The sequence below is a fragment of the Plecotus auritus genome (genome assembly GCF_963455305.1).
Source record: "Plecotus auritus genome assembly, chromosome: 3".
Classification (NCBI taxonomy): domain Eukaryota; kingdom Metazoa; phylum Chordata; class Mammalia; order Chiroptera; family Vespertilionidae; genus Plecotus; species Plecotus auritus.
In genome coordinates, this window is record NC_137772.1 from 140,963,112 (window position 1) to 140,988,907 (window position 25,796).

The window sequence follows — 25,796 nt, forward strand, 5'->3', positions numbered from 1 at the left end:
AACAGTAAGGGACTAACTCATGGTGGTGGAGAAAGAGTAAAGTATCCATAGGCCAACATTGTCATGTTCTCAGAGTCTGGATGCTCTGCCCAGCTTCTTTGATTCCTAACCATTTTCTGAGTCCGGTATTTTAGCCTTCTAATCTCATTGCAATAAATCATTTGTTTGCTTAAATTATTTAGAACCAGGCAATACTTGTCTTATTGTAACTATAGGCCCTGACAATATAAATGGAAAGATTGTTTATTTTATAAAAATTTACTGGATGTGTAATAGTATATCATGTACTGTAAATATGGCATTAAAAAAAGACAAGCCTAGCTATTGTAGCTCAGTGGTTGTGTATCAACCTAGGAACCAAGAGGTCACTGATTCCATTCCCTGTCAGGGCACATGCCCGGGTTGCGGGCTCCATCCCCAGTAGGAGGCGTGCAAGAGGCAGCCGATCAATGATGTTTTTCTCTCATCTATGTTTCTATCTCTCTATCCATCTCCTTTTCTCTCTCTCTAAAAATATCAATCCTATATAATAAAAGCATAATATGCTAAGTGTCTGACCATTTAGCCGACTGTTCAATGAGTTGCTATGATGTGCACTGACCACCAGGGGGTAGACGCTCCGACTGGTAGGTTAGCTTGCTGCTGGGGTCTGGCCAATTGGGACTGGGAGAGAGGGCCGGACACGCCCTGGTCCCTCCCCAGCCGGCCACCCCGATGGCCCTGATTGGGGCGGCTGGCCAACCTCCCACGGTCCCTCCCCAGCCCAGCGGCCCTCATAGAGCTTGTATTCTAGTTAGAGGGGTGGGAGAACACAACAGGAAGATGATAAATAGCAAACAATCCAAACAAACAGAATTTAACTAAACTCTGTTAAATTCACCCGGGAGTGCTGGAGAGAACAATGAAGCAGGAAGGGGAACAGATTGCTGGGTGTTCAGCAATGAAGGTTTTGGATTTTAAATAGGGTGGTGATGGGATCCTGACTGAGAGACAGCCTTGAGCACAGGGAATGACTAAGGGCCCGTGGTGACGTGCCTGGTGGTTTGCTACGAAGAGAAGGAAGCCAGTGTGGCTGGAGTGGCAAGAGAGACAGTAAATGAGGTAAAAGAAGGAATCTGGTGACACTGAAGTAGGGCCTTGAAGCCACAGTCAGAACTTTGGCATTTACTAGCCATCAGAGGACTTTGATCAGAGGGTTGTCTTGATTTAATTTAGCTTTTCAAGGGATAGCAGGCTGTTAATTTGAGAACAAAGTGAGAAGGGGAAGTGTGTACTAGTGAGAGTGGACACTGGACACCAATTAATTATCTCAATAATTCCCAAGGATGGCTTGGGCTAGATACAGTAAAGACTGAATTTGTTTATTTTCCCCACTCTGGTTGCTTGTAGTATTGAGTTGAAAACAACACCAGTGGCTGGGCAAGCCTTGTCACATTATTATTATAAAGTCTTTCTTGAGTCAGTGTCTTACTAAAGCTCCATTTCCTAATGAAGAACGCACTATGGCGCATATTTTCCGATTCCTTTCTCCACTTTTGTTTTAAGGCTCTCAGACCCACCACCACTGTCGCTGTCTGGCTGGTGCAGGAGGAAGCTGCCACGGGCATTCTCTGGCTTCCTTGAGAAACCAAGGAAGTTAGTACTCTGGGTTAAGGCCTTGCTTCCCACATATACATTGTAAAATAATTTAACTTTGAATTGCCATTAACACATCAGTTCAGATTACCAAGAGAGCATCAGAGATAAGGTTTAGGAAGAAAGTCCCTAAAGGAGAAACCCTGTGCAATAAGGATATGGCCAGAACAAGTAACACGCCCAGGCTTCAGGCTCATCAAGACAGTGCTCCCTCATCTGGGAGAGCAAAGAGAAGGTGATGCAGGCAAGAAAATCTTACATTTAAAAAATTATATCTAGAGAAGGGCCCACTATTAAACACACAATCATCAGGTTCCACCTGCCCAGGGCCTCAATTTGTTGAACTAATCCCCATTTTAAAGGTCAAGCAGTATTTAAGAACAGAAATGTAATGGGCCCTTTGTTTTTCATTTCTCTCCCATTTTACAGGTATTCTGTGAGGTTTCAAATGAAAAGACTGGAAAACATTTACTAGTATCATTTGCTAGAGGCAGACTTCCAAATCCTTGTAGCTAAGACCCTGGACTTGTGAGTAACTAGAGAATTGAGGACTAGGAGGCAGAGCTGTAGGGTAGATGTAGAGCATGGTATAAAGTCTTATAATATGTAGCTTCCAACAAACAAATAAAGAAATGCAAAGCTAAGATTCTATTCATGACTCAATATCTAATTATAACTAATCTCTCACCCTCAAAATAGAAATATCTGAAATCATTCTCACTCTCGCCAGTTTTGCTCAGAGGTTAAAGCATCAGCAGGATGACTGGTCCAGGGTTCAATTTCGGTCAAGGGCACATACCTTGGTTGCAGGCTCAATCCCTGGTCCTGATCAGGGTGTGTGCAGGATGTCGCCAGTTGATCTGTCTCTCTCACATCAATGTTTCTCTCTCTCTGTCTCTCCCACTCCCTTCTACTCTCTCTAAAAATCAATAGAAACAATATCTGCGGGTGAAGATTAATAAAAAAATAATAATAAAATAATTCTCATTTAAAAAAAAACACGTCATTCAACAAAAATTGCCTTTTGTGTTCAATCCCTACTTCTTACAGGGCTTGCCATAGTCTCAGAACAAAGACACACCTGCCTCCATGCTCCCGGTCTGGCTCACACACCCATAGGTAAATATGTGCAGTTACTCAGAGGCAGTGTGATACAGCAGGACAGCAGAAGGCGAATGAGAGTTGGAGATGTGCAGGTATGCCAGGCACAAGCACGTAGATTCCAACCCTGGACTGAAGAGCTTTGGGACATTGGACAAGGCCCTTCATCTTTCTGAGCCTCAGTTTCGTCATCACTAAAATGAAGGGATAATGCTTAGCCGACAGGATGATTATATACATCAAAAGAGACCATATTACAATTGTCAGGTGCAGTGCTGTTCAGTTAGCATGCATGTGGCTGCCAGAAAAAATACTCAACTAAAAAGGACTTCAATGCCGGGGGTTCTTTTTCTCAAAGAACAGGAATCCTCCCTGGGTTGGTGCACAAACTCAAAGGCATCAGAGATCTAGGGCAGTTTCTCTGGAATTTTTTGGCCGAAGTAGCTCCAGGTATCATGTCCCATATAGGACAATGTCCAAAGCAGAAAGGTGGGCATTCATCTCTGCATGTCTTCCACCAGGAGAAGTCTTCTCAGAAGGCCAGTACATCCCTCTGACTCCATTAGCCTCCACTCAACTACATGCCTGTGTCTGGGCTGCAAGCGAGGCTGGGAGGGTGTGTCCAGCATTTGCCTTCATTATGTGAAGAGGGCTCTCTCTGAGCTGGAGGAAAACTGGGTGGGACATGGCAGTTGGGTAGAAAGGCAAAGATGTCTGCTTCTGGGACTTGGCTTCACAGGCACTTCTTTTTTTTTAACTTTATCTTTATTGTTGAAAGTATTACAGATGTCCCCTTGGTTTTTCCCCGCCATTGACCCCCTCAACCCCACACCCACCTTCCCCTTCACCAGACTATTGTTTGTGTCCATGCACTATGCATATAGATTCCCTGGTTAATCTCTGCCCCCACGCCCCCACTCCCACCTTCCCTCTGAAATTCATCAGTCTGTTCCATGCTTCTATGTCTCTGGATCTACCGGTATTTTAGTTTCCTTCTGGCTTCAACTGGAAACACAATACAGCAGGTGCTGGCAGGCGCTTCCAGACCACTGTGACTTCTGTGAGTGCTGCAGTGTGCTAGCTCACTCCCCTGTTTCATACCAAGCTCTCTCCCTGACTCACCATCTACATTCCTATTTCTGAAATATTACTAAGCTGCCTATTATAAAACAACAATAGTAACAAACAACAGCCAAGGCTTACCTCTGTAGGCACATGCTGAGTTAGACAAAGGTTACAGACATGAAAGAAGAGCTGTGGTTCCACACTATTTCTTGTCTTGAAATTCCAATAAAAGTGCATGGCTATATCAATGCTTTTCCCAGATGGATTTACCTTTAATATGTGATGTGTTACTTCCTGCTCATGCTGGTCATATTCTTTTGCTTAATCTATTCCACACAGTGAGTTTTTTTTTTATTAAAAAAGGGGATATTAAATATTTTAAGTAAATCTTCTTTCTCAGTTCCCCAGTGATAGGGAAGGGCAGTAGAGAACAGTGGTTTGGGAAGAAGAGCTACCAAGAGAAAAGAGTCCTGTACTATTTAGGCTTAGCGGACAGCACTGCAGTAGGCTAGAGCCAGTGACTATATTTAGAAAACAAAGCAGCAAGTATTTTGCAAAGGGCATAAGACGAAAGCAAGGCCCTCATTAAAATTGCCTCATGAAGACACAGGTCTTAGAAGCTGTACTTAGAAAAAGTACACAGACACACTTAGAAGTAAAACCAAAAAATAAGATGTGGACTTCCTGGAGTACACAGCATGGGTAAATGAGTTATAGGATAGTTAGAAGAGAGGACAGAGACTATTACCTTGACCATAAAGCTCCAAGTTTCTTACTAATCCTTTAATGAGGAGAAAATGGAGGTTAGTCACAGAACCAGCTATGACCCCATTATAGTTGATTCATGTATAGTTCTGTAACTACACATGAAACAATGCAGAAAATTTATATCAATATAAGCATGTGTGTGTAAATATATATTTAGTATTTTAAAATGAATCCTTCAGTCATTTGATACCTGAATTAGATCAACATTGCTTATGTAACTATCAAATTTTTTAAAACAAAATGGGAAAAATAGGATCTTAGATCTTTTTTTAAAAAAACAGGCTAAATTTCATTTCAATGTGCTCTTTATTATAGTAACTGGAGTCATTTACAGTGACTAGAGAAGACATAATTTTTATTTTTAGAATTGGAAGATTTGAGTTTATTGGTAGGAAGGGAAAATTCCACGTTATTTGGTGATTATTTTAAAAATGTTTTCTGCATATTTGGTTGGTTCTTCCAAATATATTACAAGCACCTTAAGTTAGAAACTGCTTATTTGTTATTTTATTCTAATTCTATATAATACCTGTTAAAATAAACCTATACATTTTGGAGCTACTTATTATTGCTCTGTTCCAATTCTCAACTCATTCTTACACTTCAACACTTTCATGAATAATATATAACTGTACTTGCTTACATTTATTTTATATTAATTTGGACACTACATTTGCTCATTGATACATGCCCAATGGATGTTTAATACAGTGAAAAATGTGTTAATTGACTTGTCCATCAACCATGTAGTCTGCAAAACCATGGTGAGCAAATTTATGCATGTGTTAGCTCTTTAAGAAAAGCACCAATGGCTATCACCATTCATATGTAAGATACTGTATCTAATCGCACACAAAAAAATAAAGTCTTCAGGATTTTTGTATGCCTTTTCCTCTTTAAAACTGTGTGTGTGTGTGTGTGTGTGTGTGTGTGTGTGTGTGTGTTGGCACACACATGTGCGTTTGCGTGGCTAGGTTTTCACTCCCCTAAGCGAATATGTTTTGCCCACAGAGGATGTACCATGTATTGAGCTGGGTACACACAGATCAGTCTAGTATTAGAACGCAGCCTAGGAATGCTGGTGCCCCCACCCAAATCTGTAAGAGATGACATGCTGGGAGCTGTCCTTTCACTCTTATCATTTAGGACAGCTGAAGGCTGAGTACCATACTGTCCCCAAATTGAGTGATGAGAAACAGGTTTAAAGGCTTGCTCTCCCTATTTTAAAGCAAGGAGGACCCCTGTTCAAGCCTTTACAAATGTGCTCATCACCTCAGCAACCACAGAGTTCAGAGTTAAACACTAAAATGTATAGAGAGGAAGGTCCTTGTTTGTTTACTCTTACACCATGTATTTTCAAAATACAATGGTGGGAAAGGTTTGTTCGTTTTTTCCATAGGAAATGCATTTAAACACAACAAAATAGTCTTTCTATGACTCAACAGAACCAGAATTTGTAGTATTATTTTAGCTTAAATGTGACTAGGTGGGAACATCCCTTTGTTATTTGTTTCCTGTACTCTAAAGGTGGCAGTTAATGTAGTCTTGTTTCACTTGGATTTCTCTCTGACAAATGGGAATGATTAATTTTTCTTTAACAAAAATTAAAATATTTTCCCACACATCTCTAAGAAGACTACTACTTTTGTTAATAAATGAAAATATTTTGTTTCAAAGACCTAAAAGAACTTAAATATTCTTCTTGTCATTGTAATATTGCCAGGTGTATCGGGCAGGCATTAGGAAGTATTCAGCTCTTTTTTTTTACAGTGAATAAATGTGAGCAGTACAATGAATGGCTGAGCACTTTACATGTCATTACACACAGATACAAAGGGATTAATTATAAGCTTAGATGCTCCCAAGTATGGCTTTTTAAAAGCATGCAGCATAAATAGGAGCGGGTGAGAAGCACAACCTTTAACAAAGGATATGACTGGGAGCCCCATCAGAGCTGGCTTTTAACAAAAATGAAGAATCATTAAATCTGTGTTTAGTGCTTCTATTCTTGTTATTTTATAGTATTTACTCCTCCAGCACCCCATTGAGTGCTGTGCCCCTCCTACTCATCACAATCTCTCTCAGCAGTTCAACTTTAACTTAGAGGAGTCTGTCTCAGAGACTCCTCTAACATGAAGTTCCTCCCATAAATAAGTAAGAGGAATTGTTATATGTTAATGAAATTACAAGCATGAGATGATGTGCAATTATGGCCGTAGATACCTTTGAAATCAAATGTATTTCCATATATTCCATTGAATATAAAGCCAGCCTTTGCAAAAATAGTGCCCTTTCCTTTCATACTGCATTTTTATCCCGTAATTCTTCTTCTTCTTTTTTTGGGGTCCTGTTGATATCTTAATAATTATTTAAGTATCTTTCAACAAAATGTATATAAATCTTTATATAAAACTAAAATGAAAGGCAAGAGTAACCATTATCTTGGGGAAAGGACTTTCACAAGATATTCTAAAGTTAAAATTATCTTCTTCCATGGGTTGTTTACCTAAATGCAAAGAGATAAAAAAGAGCAGCAGTAAAGAGTAAGACTGTAGAAAACATCAGCAGCCTGCTGGCCATGTGTAGTACATTCCACAGTACACACCACTAATCCTGCAGATCTGATATATATTATTACCTACAGAACAGAGCATTTCTGCAGTTCATTTTGAAAAGACAGACCAATAAGGGCATTCTTGATGCTACCAAGTTATAATAAAATACAATATAATTCCTTGAGATTAAAATAATAATAACAATATCTCCACTGGGAAAAGGAGAAAATTCTGTCCACATTACTCCTTTCATTTTTTAACCTTGATTTTTATTTTTGGTTTGTAAAAACCTTCCAACTATACATTTAATATTTTAAAACAAAGAATATAATGTTAGTGCTTATACATAGAGCTGAAATAAGATTGGACTACCATAAAAAAAAAAAAAGATCATCGACTAAAAATGAACTTGTAGACTCTTCCAAATACAATTTGTGTCAATGAAATTTTTTATAGCAGAACTTCTGGAGCCGGCACATTGCAAGCATATGTTTGCAAACTAAACCTGCCATTTTAAATATATACTAGAGACCTGGTGCACGAAATTCGTGCATGGGGGGGTGGTCCCCTCAGCCCAGTCTGCACCCTCTCCAATCTGGGACCCCTCGGGGGATATCCGACTGCTGGTTTAGGCCCGATCCCCGGGATTGGGCCTAAACTGGCAGTCGGACATCCTCTCACAATCCTGGACCACTGGCTCCTAAGCGCTCACCTGCCTGCCTGCCTGGGAACCTCTAACTGCCCCCCCTGCTGGCCTGATCACCCCTCACTGCCTCTGCATGCCAGCCTGATCGCCCCTAATTGACCCCCCACAGGCCTGGTTACCCCTAACTGCCCCCTGCTGCTGGCAGGTCACTCCCAACTACCCCTCTCTGCCAGCCTGGTCACCCCTCACAGCCCCCCTGCTGACCTGGTCACCCCACACAGCCTGCTATTCAGTCGTTTGGTCATCCCTCACTAACCCCCCTACCGGCCTGGTTGCCCCATGCAGCCTGCTTGTTCAGTCATTTGGTCATCCCTCAGGCCAGCCCTGGGCTGCTGGGCAGCCGACATCCAAGGTTTGCCTGTGCCTCAGGCCGGCCCTGGGTGGCTGGGGGGCTGAGGGGACTGGGGGACTCCAGAGGCAGGCACGCAGAGCAGCTGGACCCGTCAGGGGGCGGGCCCGGCCATGCTGCACGCCTGCTGCCCTGGTGGGGCTGAGGGGACTGGGCGCCACCATTTTGTGGCTATGGGCGCCACCATCTTTGAGGGTGTGGCAGTCAAGTAGCATATTCTCTCCTTATTGGCTGTGGGCGCCGCCATCTTTTGTGAGGGTGTGATGGTCAATTAGCATATTCCCTCTTTATTACATAGGATTTTTATTGATTTCAGAAAGGAAGGGAGAGGGAGAGAGAGATAGAAATATCAATGATGGGAGAGAATCATTGGTCGGCTTCCTCCTGCACACCCCACACTGGGGATTGAGCCAGCAACCCTGGGATGTGCCCTGACCAGAATCAAACCTCCTGGTTCATAGGTTGATGCTCAACTACTGAGCTATGTTAGCTGGGCAAAATCTGCCACTTTTTATTCATTGCCATGACATGGAGGTGGTGCCCCAGCCTCAGCCAACCAACACACTATTAGCATTAGGCATAACTGGGGGAAAAGTGCACTATTCCTGTTTTTACAAGAAATCAAGAGACATAGCTTCTTGATAGAATGTAATACAGTAGGTCCTCGGGTTACATCGGAGATCCGTTCCTATGGTGCAACGTAATGCGGTTTTCATCATAAGTGGGAACCCACCTACATAAGCACCTACATCAATCACATGGAGCACATACAACATAATGAAGTGAAACAGTAAAAAAATTTAAAAGAAAGATAACAATTCCTGACCTTCACTTGTGGTAAATAAATAATAAAAAAAACATAAAGCACATATGCACATATGTATATAAGCCTAAATGACGGAACTTTTTTTTTTTTATAAATAAACTAGAGGACCAGTGCACAAAATTCGTGCATGGGGGGTGTGTCCCTCAGCCCAGCCTGCACCCTCTCCAATCTGGGACCCCTTGAGGGATGTCTGACTGCCCTTTTAGGCCCGATCCCAGTAGGATCGGGCCTAAAAGGGCAGTCGGACATCCCTCTCACAATCCAGGACTGCTGGCTCCCAACTGCTCGCCTGCCTGCCTTCCTGATTGCCCCTAACTGCTTCTGCTTGCCAGCCTGATCACCCCCTAACCACTCCCCTGCCAGCCTGATTGATGCCTAACTGCTCCCCTGCCAGCCTGTTTGCCCCTAACTGCCTTCCCCTGCAGGCCTGGTCACTCCTAACTGCCCTCCCCTGCAGGCCTGGTCCCCTCAACTGCTCTCCCCTGCAGGCCTGGGTCCCCCACAACTGCCCTTCCCTGCAGGCCCGGTTGCCTCCAACTTCCCTCCTCTGCTGGCCTGGTCACCCCTAACTGCCTTCCCCTGCAGGCTTGACCATACCAAACTGCCCTCTCTTGCAGGGCTGGTCCCACCTAATTGCCTTCCCCTGCTGGCCTGATCACCCACAACTGCCCTCCCTTGCAGACCTGGTTTCTCCCAACTGCCCTTCCCTGCTGACCATCTTGTGGTGGCCATCTTGTGTCCACATGTGGGCAGCCATCTTGTGTGTTGTAGTAATGGTCAGTTTGCATATTACTCTTTTATTAGATAGGAGGATAGAGGCCTGGTGCATGGGTGGGGGCCAGCTGGTTTGCCCTGAAGGGTGTCCCGGATCAGGGTGGGGGTTCCCTTGAGGTGTGGCGCGGGCTAGGCGAGGGGCCTGTGGTGGTTTGCAGGCCAGCCATGCCCCCCCAGCGACCCAAGTGGAGGCCCTGGTATCTACGATTTATTTATCTTCTATAATTGAAACTTTGTAGCCTTGAGTGGAGACCAAGGCAGGCCAGAGCTGCAGGAGTTTGGCTTCCTCCATCGCCGGGGGCAACTCAAGCCTCCTGCTCTCTCCAGCTCCATGTCTGCCGCCATTTTTGTTGGGATTTATTTATCTTCTATAATTGAAACTTTGTAGCCTTAAGTGGAGGCCTGGGCCAGCAAGGGTGTGCAGAAAGCTTGGCTTCCTCCATTGCCGGGGAAACCCAAGCCTCCTGCTCGCTCCGTGGCCACAGCCATCTTGGTTGGGTTAATTTGCATACTCGCTCCTGATTGGCTGGTGGGCATGGCTTGTGGGTATCACGGAGTGATGGTTAATTTGCATATTACTCTTTTATTAGATAGGATGGGAGATGGCGACATAACCATGAAACAACGTATGTCTGACGTAACCTGAGGACTGCCTCTAATCATTTCATGTTCTGAGTAAGATCTGGGTTTCAAATGATCATATATTTCAACCATAGAGGCAAAATTGTATTTGTTAGACAAGAATGTTTAAAAACAAGAATGATTTTTAAAATCAGGATGAAAACCAATATGTGCTATGTTAGTTGGTTCAGGCTACTGTTTTTCAAGATGTGGTTCAAAGATCGTCTGTAACCTCTATGGTTATTAAACATGCAGATTCCTGGGCCTCCCTTCAGACTTACTGAGTCCAATGGGAGCCAAAGTGTGTGTGTAATTATATATTTATTTATTTATAGATTATATCTATATCTATATTTTTGTGAGCCCTCCCTAATTTAAGGATTTCAACTAGTTTTGTATGCTATTTTAAAATTCTGTTTTTGATATATTCTTTTTCCTAATCATTTTTAATAACACCTGAAACAGAAAACCAAAATATAAACACTCATTTATTTTTCACAATAGTAACTTTATAAGCCTATGACTAATAAACGATGCTGTTTTTTCTGATGTTTCTGCCCTGGCTCTAATGGTGAAATCTTGATTTCTACATCATAAGTGCTGTGGCTCAGTTGGTTGATAAACAGATCAGACAAAGGTGGCATGGAAGCTAGAAATGGGATGAAGCAAACTCTTGGGGGAAGTCATAGCAGTTTGTGCACATTATTAAATGTGAAAGACTTGACTTTAGCCCTGACCTTCTAAATCCAAATTTAACTAGGGTATGGCTTAGGAATCTGTTCTAGACACCTTCACAGATCATTCTGATGCACACCCTTGGTTGAAAAAGACAAATATAGGAGGATATTGGGATAGGAATTAAGGCAAAAGACAGGTAATCAGGCTTTGGACAGATACTCAATTATTAGACCGAGGTACAAGGAAGTGTGCCGGTCAAAAGGAAAGAGAGGAGATATGAACACACACACACACACACACACACACACCCTAAAAAATAAGATTTTTTTTTATTGAGAAATAAAGAAGTTTCTCCTGCTAAGAGGAAAATTGGATTTATATTTAGAATAGAAGTGAGCCTCCAGATATAAGATAAACAGCCCTTCATATAGGATTTGGATAAGATTTAGGTATTAGTCATAGAATCAAAGAGATGATTTCAATTTGTCTTCTTTCTGGAAGTTTCACTGCAGTGAAAAAAAGTTTTTAATCACTACTAAGTTAAGTTAGGAGAGTGAAAAAGGGTGGACAGACTTTCAATTATAGCCTATATTTGGAAAACACCCTCCTTTGAACCTGCTCTAAGTCAGTATGCAGGAATTCAGAAGGAACAAATCACCTGTAGCAATTCCTGGCACACACTGCAACTAATTCACAGATCCTGGTCCACGTTCATCTTCACGCCTTACACTTTGCTCTGTACAGTTGACTTTAAATGACAAATGATCAACAAATACCTCAGTATTAGACAAGCAAACCCAAAATAACTACCTCTAAGTTTGCCAGTAACTAAAGCAGCAAAGTGTATAAAATAGGGCACTGTGAGTTTTCCTTAGTTGTTAAAAAACACTATGCTGATTACAAAATGAAGTGAAGTCTGTTTTCCTTTTGTATCTAGCTTGGATACAAGCTGGCCATTGGTTGGCTGTGCTTATCCAAATTCAATAGAATCCTTTGAATTTTATCTTCTCCTCCAAAGAAGTCTGATAATCCTGCACAAGAATTATATGTTACTGCAGCATGTGTTCACACTTCAATAGTACATGTTCTTTCCTTCCTTGCAAGGCACATTTTCTTTTTTTCCTGAATAAACTTAGTAAGAAGCTGCTGAAAATTCAGCATCACACCCAGTATCCCACACTTATACTGACTGCATAGTGCTTTGAAGAGGTAAAAGTTTCATGGACAAAATGCACTGACACACATCATAAATTCCAAAATACTTTAGGGGTAATGAAAATTCTTTTTACCAAAGCACCAGTCTGTATTAGCATTAAAATTTTCATAGGCATTTGATGGCTTTTTTTTGGAGGTCAACCAAATAAATATTAAAGCAAATGTTTTATAAATCTAATTTTAATGTTATAAAATATCACACAATATTTTCTTAACCTTCTAATTTTAAATAACTATCAAAATATATGTTATCTACTAGGAAAACATGGTAAAATTCAAGGGCACTGTTTGAAATAACAAAGGACCAAGGTTTATATATGGGTTGTGAGTTTAGTTATTTGAGGCATTAGTCTTAACTTTAATTCTATGACTATGGTAAAATATTCTGTGGAGTGGAAATTATAGTATCAATTTCAGAAAGATGTTTTAAGAATTTAAAAAATTATAGTCCTTGAAAAGCACTTTGTCAACTATTAAGTACTGATTACTATTATTTTTAAACAATTCAGAAACGCTTCTTAAATAGGACTTTTACAGGAATGGCATCAGCAAGATGGTGGAATAAGAGGTTCCAGCCCTCATCTCCCAACAAAAACACTGATTTGGCAACCAACCATAGATGAGAATACCTGTATGGGAGCCCCAGAGTCCATCTGAGAGGGGAAAGATCAGGGCCAAGAGAGGCTTCCTTGGCCCATAAGTTCTTCCATTGGGAAAAAATGAGAGCAAAAGGAACACCTGGCTTCCTCAGCCTTGCGGGATGGGGCTCACAAGGCTCACTTCTATCCAGCTTCACCCCAAACACTAAAATAATGGGCTTGGCTCAATCCCCTGGTGGCAGCAAGAACAGGTAGGAGCTCATAGCAACTAGTGTACAAATCTCAATAGCTGGGTCTGGATCTTGCTCAGGGACTCCACCAAGAGTTTCCCTCATGAATTCCACAGGATAACTTGCCTGCAGACAATCCCACCAACCAACCAACCAACCAACATGCACCCTCAGTGTCTCTCATGCCACCCCATGGCAGGCACCCTATGGATCCCAATGTACTGCACTCCATGCACCCACACAGAGGGCATGTGTAAGTCCCTGCATACAGCACATGGACCTCAGTAGCAGGTGCAGATCTTAGTAGCCAGCTCAATTCTGCAGGATTGGGAAACATATAACCTTGAACACTTCAAGCAATCGCCCTAGGGAAAATAAACAAGAGTCTCTCAGCACCTGGCCTGACTTTGCAGGATTAAAGGAAGGCACAGGATCCTAAGACAGCCCCAGAAACCCACCCCAAAGGCAACAATAATAAATGGATGTATTTATATAATAGGTCTGAGAACTCTCAGAATCTCTAACTGAATTGGCTAATAAAAGTCTTTCTCTGCCAAAGCAGAGGAGATGATTACTAAGGATAGCAATGCAAGGAACATAAAGAAAAGGAACATTTTTGTTTGTTTGTTTTGGTTGTAATCTTTACTTTCAAACCTAAACAACCTCATTCCTTTTTATTATAAAAGTATTAAATATAGACAGGAGAAGGAAATTGACATTTGCAAAGTATGTGCCTTTAAGAGGCATCTCAACCATCCCATAACAAACACTCATGTGCCATGCATAGACATCATGCAGACAATTTTCAGTAATCAGAACTGTACTACAAATGCATGATCTTTTTACTTCATATAATAAGGTAAAGAAATAAATCAAAACATATAACCTATGCCCAACTAGCATGGCTCAGTGGTTGAATGTTGAGCTGTGAACAGGAGGTTACAGTTAGATTTCTGGACAGGGCACATGCTCAGGTTTCGGGCTCGATTCCCAGTGTGGGGCATGCAGGAGGCAGCCAATCAGATTCTCTCTCATTATTGATGTTTCTGTTTCTCTCTCCCTCTGCCTTCCTCTCTGAAATCAATAAAACTATATTAAAAACAAAACAAAAAAAAATCACCAAAAAAATCAACACAAAGGAAGACAGCAAGAGGGGAAGAAAGGAACAAAGGAACTATGTAACAGTCAGAAAAGAATTAACAAATGGTCATAGTAAGTCATTAATTGCCTACCATTAATTACTTCAAATGTAAATGGATTAAATTATTCAGTCAAAAGCCACAGAGTAACTGAACATATTTTAAAAAACAATATCTAACTATATACTGCCTACCTGAGACTCACTTTAGCTTTAATGAAACACATAGGTCAAAAGTGAAGGGATGGAAAAAGATATTCCATGCAAATGTAAACCAAGAGAGTATAAGTGGCTACATTTATATCAGACAAAATAGACTTTAAGTCAAAAAGTGTTATGAGAGACAAAGGGGACAATTCATCAAGAAGATATAATTGTAAATATATAGCACTCAACATCTGAGTGCCTAAATATGTAAAGCAAATATTAACAGAACTGAAGAAGGAAACAAACAGCAACTTGGTAATAGTGGGGATTTCACTACTCATTTTCAAAACTGGATAGATTATCTATTCAGAAAATGCCCCGGCCCTCGGGGCAGCAACGAGGGCACGCAGGAACCGCCTAAGAGAATGAAACAAACAAGGAACGCGAAGAACGGAGGCAAGACAAGGTTCTGATCAAGCCTCGTTTTTTTATTCGAGTGTTGTGGTATATAAGCACTCAGGAGGGGAGGGGTAGGATAAGGAGTTGCCATGGGATGATTGGTTGGGGACTGGGTATCTGTCCTAGCTGATCAGTTATTCTGATATGGGGGGTTCTTCTGGCCCTTGGGCGCGCGGGCTTTCTTTGTCCTTGCTCTTTGTCCTTGCTCAATCAGGAAGTAGGGCTGACCAGGAAGTAAGACCAAATTCTTCTTTTATGGCTCCCGGCATCTCCTCCCTTTCTGTTTTTAAGCGGGAGTGGGCTTTAACCGAGCGAGGGAGTAGTGACCCGGCTCCTCCCATGGGTTTCCCAAGCCCACAGGTAACGACTGTCTCCTCTTGTCTTCATGGCTGAATTATTTCCTGCTAATTCCTCTCTGTTGCAGGAATCCACATGGTCCTGGAGTTTTTTTCTGAAAATATACAAACATATTCTCGACCAAAAGTTAATAAAGGTGTCTTTTCTATAAATTTGACTTGGGATCCTTTTTATTTTTGCCCAACTAATTTTCCTTTGGCTTATTTTGACACCATGTGTGTTTTTCATGGGTGTCTTGCTGTTAGCATAACAAATGAAAATTAATTTTCAAAGTAAAAATTTTTCTAGATGTAATTTACCTACAAGGTATTTTTCCTTACATAATATTACTCCACTATCCCCCTTTTTTTGATTTAATTATTAGGAGGCTTTTGGAAAATATAATGCAGCCTTGATAACTTTAAATTTTAATTTTTTGCACAAAAATATGACTGCTTTAGGTTCATTGCATGTTAAGCAATTTTACCATGAAATGAACTACAAATAGAAATTTTGGTTAATACTTTAGGAACAGCCTTTTGTACAATTAGATTTTCTTGAATATTCCCTTATTTCATTTAGCCAATTTAAATTAATCTGAAAACTTGACTATTTTACTGTCAAATTTAATACTTTAACAACAATTTTAGTTAATGGAAAGGATTATATGCATCCTTGAGAAAGCCCTGAGCACTCCTGGATTTAGGCTAGATTTAGGTATAGGGCAGCTGCCATCAACCACTTCTCTGTTGCCTGGGTCTCAGTCTTAGCTGGGCCAAATCTGTTTGTTGCCTGGGTCCCAATCTGAGCTGGGCATGGGAAGCACGAAGCAGCCATGGGGCAGGAGACCTCCCTCAGAAGGGGCGAGTGTTCAAACCCCTGTAATGTTGGGGGGGTGAGGATCTGTGCCACACCTCTGTTGACCCCCAAGTTCTCTCCTGATGGCCCCCTGCGACTGTGCCTGTCTTAGGTTGCCCCTCCCTTGAGGAGTCTTACCCGTCATTGACTAACCAGCCATCCTCCGGGGCCAAGCAGGGTGATGTAAGGTTCAGTTCTGTCTCCTTGGTAGCCTATGCCCCTATGGCCTCCATGCCCAGGACCTGCCTTGGGATCCCCCCACTGGTGGGGGGCCCCGGCATTGATCATATATCTTGGGGAACCCAGGTTTCTTCTCCAGGGAGGGCCCAGCTCACGCCATTGTGCGAGAGACAGATCTATGGTACCATCCAACATGAGGTTTCAACCTCAGAATGAACTGAAAACTCAAGCAACAGCTGTGGGCAATTGAATTGTGAGAAGAGGGTTCCTTTTGACAAAAAGGGCCAATATAGAATGCTCAAGTACCTTCCCAAGGGGCCTTTCACACAGTGGAAGGAATTGAATCCTTTCATGTCCCTTTTAAATTGCTGCCAAACATTAAAAAAAAAAAAAAAAATTTAGATTTTTAAGTTTGTTTGGATTAATTGTACAATATGCTGTTTGTAAAATATCAAAAATTATAATGACATTGTAGAATAATATCATGTAAGGATATTCTTTGCTTTAGGCCACGGCAATTCAATTTCAAACTGGTCAATTTCTTTTTGTATAGACAAGGTCTAGTTACATTTTCTGTGCCTCTCAAATTTCTCCTTTTTTATTAAGCTGGAATTTTATTTTTTAAGAGTATCCCCATTAGCTAATTTGCATATACAGAGGGATCATGGGAAGCCTTCAGTAACTTTCTTAGAATACTTAATCAAATTGCTTACAAAGACATTGGCTTATTCCAAAGGAAAGGGTTGGCCCCTATGGCTTCCAAGATGGCGGCCCCAGGGGGAGCGGCAAGACATGTGGCTATCATGGTGGCTGTCTAATCCGTTCCTTTAAAAGACAGTCAAATTTATATTGCAGACAAACAAAAATCTCACTAGCTGTTTCTGGTCTTTATTAGAATTGTTTATAAAAATATTGGCTTTTTATTTAGCTGAAAACCTTGATTATAATTTAAAAAGCTAATTTATTTAAGTAATTAAAGTAGGTATCTGCAGGAGCCGCCACTCACACCCACTGCTGGTGCCCAGCGCCAGTCCTGATCACTTGGCACCATCAGCGGCTGCTGGCTCTGATCACCCCTGAGGGCTTCTCTACTTCCTCCTGCTCCTGGGGGCTATTGGGGCAGCAGCCGCCACTCGTACCCACTGACGGTGCTGGCCCCACTCACACCTGCTGCTGGCGCCAGCCCCAGTGACTTCATGCCATCAGCAGTTGCAAGTGAGGCCGGTGCTGTCAGTGGGTGGGAGCAGCAGCAGCAGGAGGGAGGCTGCTGGAAGACAGGGGACTGGGGACTGTGGCAGGAGGGGCCAGGAGGGGGTGTTAAGGATGGGCCGAGACCCGCCTCTGTGCTTACCGCAGCCTCACGGTCCATAGTTCCTTTAAAGTTGCACAAATTCGTGCACTGGGACCCTAGTCCTATATAATAAAAGGCTAATATGCAAATAGACCAAACGGTGGAACAACCGAAAAAAAAAATTTAAAAAAAAAAAAAGTAGGTATCTTCATTTAAAAATAAAGCAAATTTACGTCTGATTCACAAGCCGAAAATGTTGCCCCGCCTCTAGCTTAATTAAGAATGCAGGCGGTTACCAGTCAGGCAGTAAATGGTGGCTTCTAATCTGTTCTTAAATTTTATTTGGATTTAATTACTTATAAAAACATTGGCTTCTTATGTAACTTAATTGATTATAATATAAAAGTTAATTTATAAGTTAACTTAAGTAGGTATCTTTAATTAAAAAGCAAAGAAACTTATTCAGTAAAACTTATAGGTCTGATACTTATTGGTCTGATCCAAAAGCATAAACACTGTTCTACCCCAGCCCATTCAAAATGCAGGCTGCTTGGAACTTTTGTCTTTCTTGAAATTCTACTGCTGTTGAAAATTTTGGTTATATTTAAGAAATATATTGATTTTGCCTTTCTTAGAGGCAAAAACCTTCATAACATTTAATATATATATATGTAAAATATATTAATTAATTTTTATTTGATAAAGCTTTCCATGCAATTTCAAGTATATTAGATCGGTTAAATTTAAAAATATTTCTTTGAAGAGAGAACAGACTTTTGAAAAACATTTCAGGGCCCATGAAATGTCCAAAAGTTACTCTCAAAACCTTGAAATATACTTGGAAAGATCAAATATATATATTTATATATATGTTTTAAAGATTACTTAAATTATCTTAAAGAATATCAATTAAATCTATACTGAATCACAGAATTAATCCTCTTTTTAAAATCAGATCAATAAGTAACATTTTTTGAATTCCTAATTATCAGAGAAAACAGTATTTTATTTTCTCAAAAACACGTTTTTATATTTTAGGCATTTAATTACCACATTTATATAATTTCTCCCAATTTAATTTCAACCTTGAAATTTTAGAGCTGGCAAGTCAAATATTTAGTATTTCCTAGATTAATAACACTTTACATTAAGAGAAATACAAGACATAATCAATTAATAGATTCAATTCTGTCCTCTAGGTTTTTTATGAGGCAAATTTAAACTTTACTTTTTATTTGCCAGTAGCTCTGTAAAACTCGGTTTGGTTTATTCTAATGTAAATTACCACATTTTTCAAAGATGGTTCCTGGCAGGAAACTAGATTACCTGTCTTCTGGGGGAAGGGCGTCTACCCCTTCCTCCATTAACAAAGGGCGTAGCCAGTTACCTGGACTACTTAGCTCTTTATAATTAATACATTATTTATCTATATTTCAACAATTTCTTTGAGATGCTAGAGTCAATTATAATTATTTTCAAGCATTCACTTTGGATAAATTCTATAACAGAGACAAATTTACTTATTTTCTTGAAGGCCTTAAAAGTTAATTTTTAACAGCCCTGACCGGTTTGGCTCAGTGGATAGAGCGTCGGCCTGTCCCAGGTTCGATTCCAGTCAAGGGCATGTACCTTGGTTGCGGGCACATCCCCAGTAGGGGGTGTGCAAGAGGCAGCTGATCGATGTTTCTCTCTCTAATCGATGTTTCTAACTCTCTATCCCTCTCCCTTCCTCTCTGTAAAAAATCAATAAAATATATTTAAAAAAAAAAAAAGTTAATTTTTAACAAGGTTCATTAGCATTGTATTTTAGCCGATAGGGCCTGGGGCGGGGCTTTAGTTTTAGTTTTTCGTCTGTTGGGGGGTGATTTTGTTGAGGGAGGAGTATTCTGTTGGGTAGGACTTAGGGTGGAAAGCTCAGCCTCGAGGGCTTGAATTTCTTTAATAAGTTGGACATGCTCTCGTTTCTGCTGTAAAATTTCCTTTAAAGAAGAAACTTCACGAGCAAGGGTTATTTTAGCTTGTCTGATGGGGTCAGATGGACGGGAGTTAAAATCTGGAAGAGGAGAAGGATGAACTAGGGAATTGGGATTATGGGGGGCGGGGGTCTGTGAAGTGCCGGGGCAGTTAGGCGCCAAGGGTCATCATGATAGTGAGCAGCCTCCTCATCTAAGGTTTCTTGTTCTTCGGGGGTTAGGTGATCTGAATGATCTCTTTTAAAGGTAAGCGAGGGGTAGATATTGGGGATTTTTTCTTGTGGCTTTTCTGGTTCTTTTTTTAATATTTAAAGGTTTTTGGGCTTTAGGGGTCTCTGGGGGTTCTCCTGGGAGATCTATAACGACTGAAGGGCATGTTGAGGGGGGACGGGAGTTTTCCTTAAGAATCTCCTCTCCTGTTTTGATGACCTCTCTAACATCAGGGTCCTGAGAATGGATTTTTAGAATGTCATGAATTAAGTTCCAATAAGAAAAGGCAGTAACGGGAATCTTCTCAGGGCCAAGGGCCCGATAAAAATCCTGTAGGGCATCTCCTACCCGTTCCCAGCGTTTTTGATTAATAGTTCCTTCTAGGGGGAACCAAGGGCAGGTATCATGAACAAACTCAAAGAACTGCCTAAAGTCTTTTCTTTTAACCCTTATTCCTCGCGCTCTGAGGGATATCTTGACACCGTCAAGGAACATTTCATGGGCACTCAAAGAATTCCCCATTATTGGTCGACTGGATGGCTCTCCGAGTGACTCCTTCCCCCACGTAAGCCTCTGGGACGTATAACCCCCGTTCCAGGTCAGCCTGAATTTTCCCGTCAACCCAGGGATTCAGGCGGAATTACTCTCTTTTCCACTCTACCCTTTATTCCCTTGCTTGCGTGAAACAGTCGGTAGGTATAATCCGCCTACACGGATCCACACAGACGGGAAGACCCCTTTTGCCCTTTTCAGGGAGTAGGAATTCCCTTTGTTGAGTCTGTGAGGTGAACGACCTTTTGTTCAAAGCAAGCTCAAGGTTTTAAGAGTAGATCTAATTGGAGAGAATTCGCGACAAGAAAGCCGGGCGATGGTACTAATTCAAGTGAATCAGAGTTCTCACAGCCAGAGATGGGTACCTTTCATTCTTCCCCAAATCGGCAAGTGAGTGCTTATTAGTGGGCAGGAAAGAATCGACCAAGAGAGCCAATAATAGCAGTCGAGCAAAAAGGGGTGAAATGTTCTGAAATCTTGTTTGAAAAATCGTCTACCTACCTTACTCCGATCTGTCTCACGGCGGGTGGGACCGTGGCGATCTAATGCTGAGTCTTCACTCGCGGGTCCTCGCGGCGACTCTGGGGGGGTGCCTGGCCAGGGCTTCTCAGGTAGACGTTCTCGTCAGGGGTCCCCAGGTCGCCCCACGTTGGGCGCCAGATGCCCCGGCCCGCGGGGCAGCAACGAGGGCACGCAGGAACCACCTAAGAGAATGAAACAAACAAGGAACGCGAAGAACGGAGGCAAGACAAGGTTCTGATCAAGCCTCGTTTTTTTATTCGAGTGTTGCGGCATATAAGCACTCAAGAGGGGAGGGGTAGGATAAGGAGTTGCCATGGGATGATTGGTTGGGGACTGGGTATCTGTCCTAGCTGATCGGTTATTCTGATATGGGGGGTTCTTCTGGCCCTTGGGCGCACGGGCTTTCTTTGTCCTTGCTCTTTGTCCTTGCTCAATCAGGAAGTAGGGCTGACCAGGAAGTAAGACCAAATTCTTCTTTTATGGCTCCTGGCAAGAAAATAAATAAGAAAACAGTAAACTTGAATAGCGTGATAGAGCAAATGAACATAAAATACATACTAGTACACAAAACATTCTACCCAACAGCAGCAGAATACACATTCTTCTCAAGTGCATATGGAACATTCTCCAGGATAGATCATATGTTAGACCACAAAACAAGTTTTAACAAATTAAAAGACTGAAATCATATCAAATATCTTTTTTGACTATAATAGTATGAAACCAGAAATCAATAATAGCAGGAAAATTGGAAGTTTCACAAATAAACAACCTAACTTTATACCTCAAGGAACTAGAAAAAGAAGCACAACCCAAAACCAAGGTTGCAGAAGGAAGGAAACGATAAAGATTAGAGCAGACGTAAATAAAATAGAGACTAGATAAATAATAGGAGAGATCAACAAAACTAAGAACTGTTGTTTTTTTTTTGAAAAGGTAAACAAAATTGACAAATCTCTAGCTAGACTAACTAAAATAAATAGAGAAGACTCAAATAATATTATAAATTAAAGAGGAGACATTACAACTGATACCACAGTTATACAAAGGCTCATAAGAGTATGATATGAGTATGAACAATTACACAAGTTAGACAACCTAGAAGAAATAGATACTTTCTTAGAAATGTACAACCTACCAAAGCTGAAACATGAAGATATAGAAAATCTGAACACAGCAATATCAAGTAATCAAAACCTCCCACCAAACAAGAGTTAGGTAACAGGTGATTTCTAACAAACACTTAAAGAAGAACTAATGCCAATTCTTCTCCAACTCTTCCCAAAATTTAAAGATAAGGGCACACTTCCACCCTCATTTTATGAGTGCAACATAACCCTGATACTTAAGTCAGACAAGAACACTACAACGAAAGAAAATTATAGGCCAATACACCTGATGAATGTAGATTCAAAAATCCTCAACACATACTAGCAAACAGAATTCAACAACACATCAAAAGGATCATACAGCTGAAATACATAAAACTAAAAAGCTAAAAAAAATTAACAAAATAAAAAGGAAACCTATGGAATAGAACAAAAATATATGTAAACCATAAATTTGCCCTAACTGGTTTGGCTCCATAAATTTGTTAAGGAGCTAATATCCAAAACATATAAGGAACACAAATAATCTAATTAAGAAATGAGCAGCCCTGGCCTGGTGGCTCAGTTGGTTGGAGCATTGTCCCATATACACCAAAAAGGTTTCAGGTTCGATTCCTGGTCAGTACCCATACCTAGGTTGTGGGTTCAATCCCAGGTCAGGGTCCAAATGGAAGGCAACTGATCAATGTTTCTCTCTCAATTGATGTCTCTCTCTCTCACTCACTCTCACTCTCTCTCCTCTTTCCCTTTCTCTCTCTTGAAAAATCAATAATCATATCCCTGGGTAAAGATTTAAAAAAAAAGAAAGAAATGAGCAAAAGACCTGAACTGACATTTTTTCCAAAGAAGACATAAAAATGGCCACTAGGTACATGAACAGATGCTCAACATCACTAATCATGGGGCAAATGCAAATCAAACCCACAATGAGGTATCACATCATACTTTCAGAATGGCTACTATCAAAAAGATAAAAGATAAGTGTTGATGAGGATGTGGAGAAAAGGGACCCTAGTCTACTGTTTCTGGAAATGTAAATTGGTGGGGTCAAAAAATTTGAAATAGAACTACTACCAGTATATGATCTTGCAATCCTATTTCTGCTTTATACCCAAAAGAAATGAAATCACTGTCTTGAAGGAATTTTTTCACCCCCATCTTTATTGTAGCATTATTTACAGTAGCCAAGACATGTAAACAACCCAAGTGTCCACTGATGCATGAATGGATAAAGAATATGTGGTATACACATAAAATACAGTATTGTTCAGCTATGAGAAAGAAGGAAATGCTGACATTTGTAGTAACCCAGAGGAATACTGAGGGCATTATGCAAAGTAAAGTAAGTTAGAAAGAGAAAAACAAATACTGCCTCCTTATATGTGGAAACTGAGATAGCCAAATTCACAGAAACAGAGTAGATTCATAGTTGCCAGACCTGGGGAGTAGGGGAAATAAGGAAATATTGGTCAAAGAATGAGATATTTTAAACTTCCAGTTATAAAATAAATAAGTTCTGAGAATTTACTGTGCAGCATGATGACTATAGAACAATAGTGTATGGCATACTTGAATGTTGCTATGAGAACAGATTTTAAATGTTCTCACCACACGCACAAAATTATGTGAGGTAATAAATATGTTAATTAACTTTATTGTGGCAATCATTTCACAATATACAGTATATGTATATCAAATCATCACATTATACACCTTAAACTTACACAATGTTATATGTTAATTGTATCTCAATAAAGCTAATGGTGGGGGAAAGACAGTTTTCCAAAAAAAAAGCCAAGATCTTACATTTTCTGAATTATATATAAAGGTTGGAATCAAAATATTTTTATATATATTTTGAGTGACTTTCTTGAGTTCTTCAGATCTAGGACCAAGAAGGTGGAGTGCCCACTTATGTTTATCATAAGAGAGTAGTAGGTAAATTATGTTGTTGATGGTGACAGCTTTACTTCTGCTTTCAAGATCACTAGTTCAAACATCTCAGATTCTGACCACAACCTCCAATCTTTTCATCTTGTTGGTTCACTTCTTTCAATCATGACCTCAACAGTGGGAAGCTATTTGTCTTCTTTATTCTTTCCCTATCTATAAAACCCATCCTTGATTCACTTATCCCCCATCTCATTTAGATTTTATGATTTGTCATTTCAGTCATTGTACTGGCGATTTTTACATCTTTTATTGGTCCTCTGTCCTTTTAGTACATCTCTATCTGGCAAAACTTTATTTCTATATAAAATGATACATCTACCTTATCTGTGCTTAACACCAGGAAACTGAGTGCTACTGGAGCAAATCACATGGAGGACAAATTGGCATAATAAGTGATGCTCATGTGCTTCAACTGTGCACTGAATACTGCCAGGCAATTCTATTGCAGGACTTTATTCAACTCTCACTCAAACTCTGCATATATATTAGCTTTACACGACTTCTTTACTCACTTCAATCCATAATACCTCCACCTCACCCCTTCGTTCTCAGCAAATATTCTCACCTCCTACTTTAGAGAAAGTACATCAACATATTGTAATTACTTTAAACTCTCCAGCGGCAAACATCTATAGTTATTATCAATTGCACTCCTATGCCTTCTTCCCCCATCTGTTGCAGTTGTTAAAGTGCCCCTCCTTCTCTTTAGTACCTAACTGCTTCCTGTATTCTGGATCCTTTTCAGAAGACTTTCTCCTTTGTGTGTCCTTCTTTCTGCTCTTTCTTTACTCCCTCTTGCCCTGCCAGATATTACCCTGAGACATATTCAGGCCTTTACAAAAATAATTTCACCTTACATTTCATTTTATCCTTGGTCCTACTCTGCCCTTCCTTGTATAGTCATACTTTAAAAAAAACAAAACTATCTACCCTGAATGTCTCCATTTATTTTTACCTCCTATGCATTCCATAGTATATTCAAGTTTGACTCCTGCTTGTATCACTCTTCTGAAATGATCATTCCTAAAGTTATCAATGACCAGGGCACTTTCATTGGGCAATCTAGGACACAAGGTCTGGTGATGATCTACCTGTTGCTGATGATCCAAACATTTTTTCCTCATCTTACTCAATGTCTCAGTAACAATCAAATGGCCATGCCCTTACTTCTAAACTATGCTCTTCCCTAATCTGAGAAATTCTTTCTACCTCATTCCCCATTCATTTCACATGTATCTTCATACCACTCCTAGGTGATAAAGATTATCATCCCCATTTTAGACGGGGAAATTGAGGGTCAAAGTAACCCAGCTAATAATTGGCAAAGGGGGAAGTTGAACTCATGAATGTCTAACAATGGTGCCCCTGCTATTTTCATAGTACTATGCATATACAACGTAATTTGCCCTGCTATAGAGAGAATGGACTTTTTTTTTCTAGAACAAGTTGCACATACCTTTGCTCACACAAATTCCCAGATCCTCTGACGCATTTGGACAAAACAAGAATTTCACATGCCAATGAAATAAAGAATTGGGGCCAGGGAGAGATATGCATCAGAATATATGTACCAGTACCTTATTAAGAAGCAAGCTATTGATACACATATACATATACACATATGAGTTCATACACATACTGTGGCATTATATCCATATTTAAGTATATTTATATGGTGTTAATAATGCACAATTCCAACTCAAGCAACATCAACCATGTAAAATTATAAACTAAAGGGAAAGACTTCTTCAATTACTTTGAATTCTTTATTACCCTGTAATGCTTTTTTGAGGTTCTAATTTTTAACACTTTCTATCTTCTGTGCAATCTTAAATTTCCCTAGAGAATTCATCTGTAGTCTAAAGATATTCTGCTTTGTTAAAACATAAAAGAACACTATATAGTCCTATACGGTGTGGCTCAGTTGGTTGAGCACTGTCCTATGC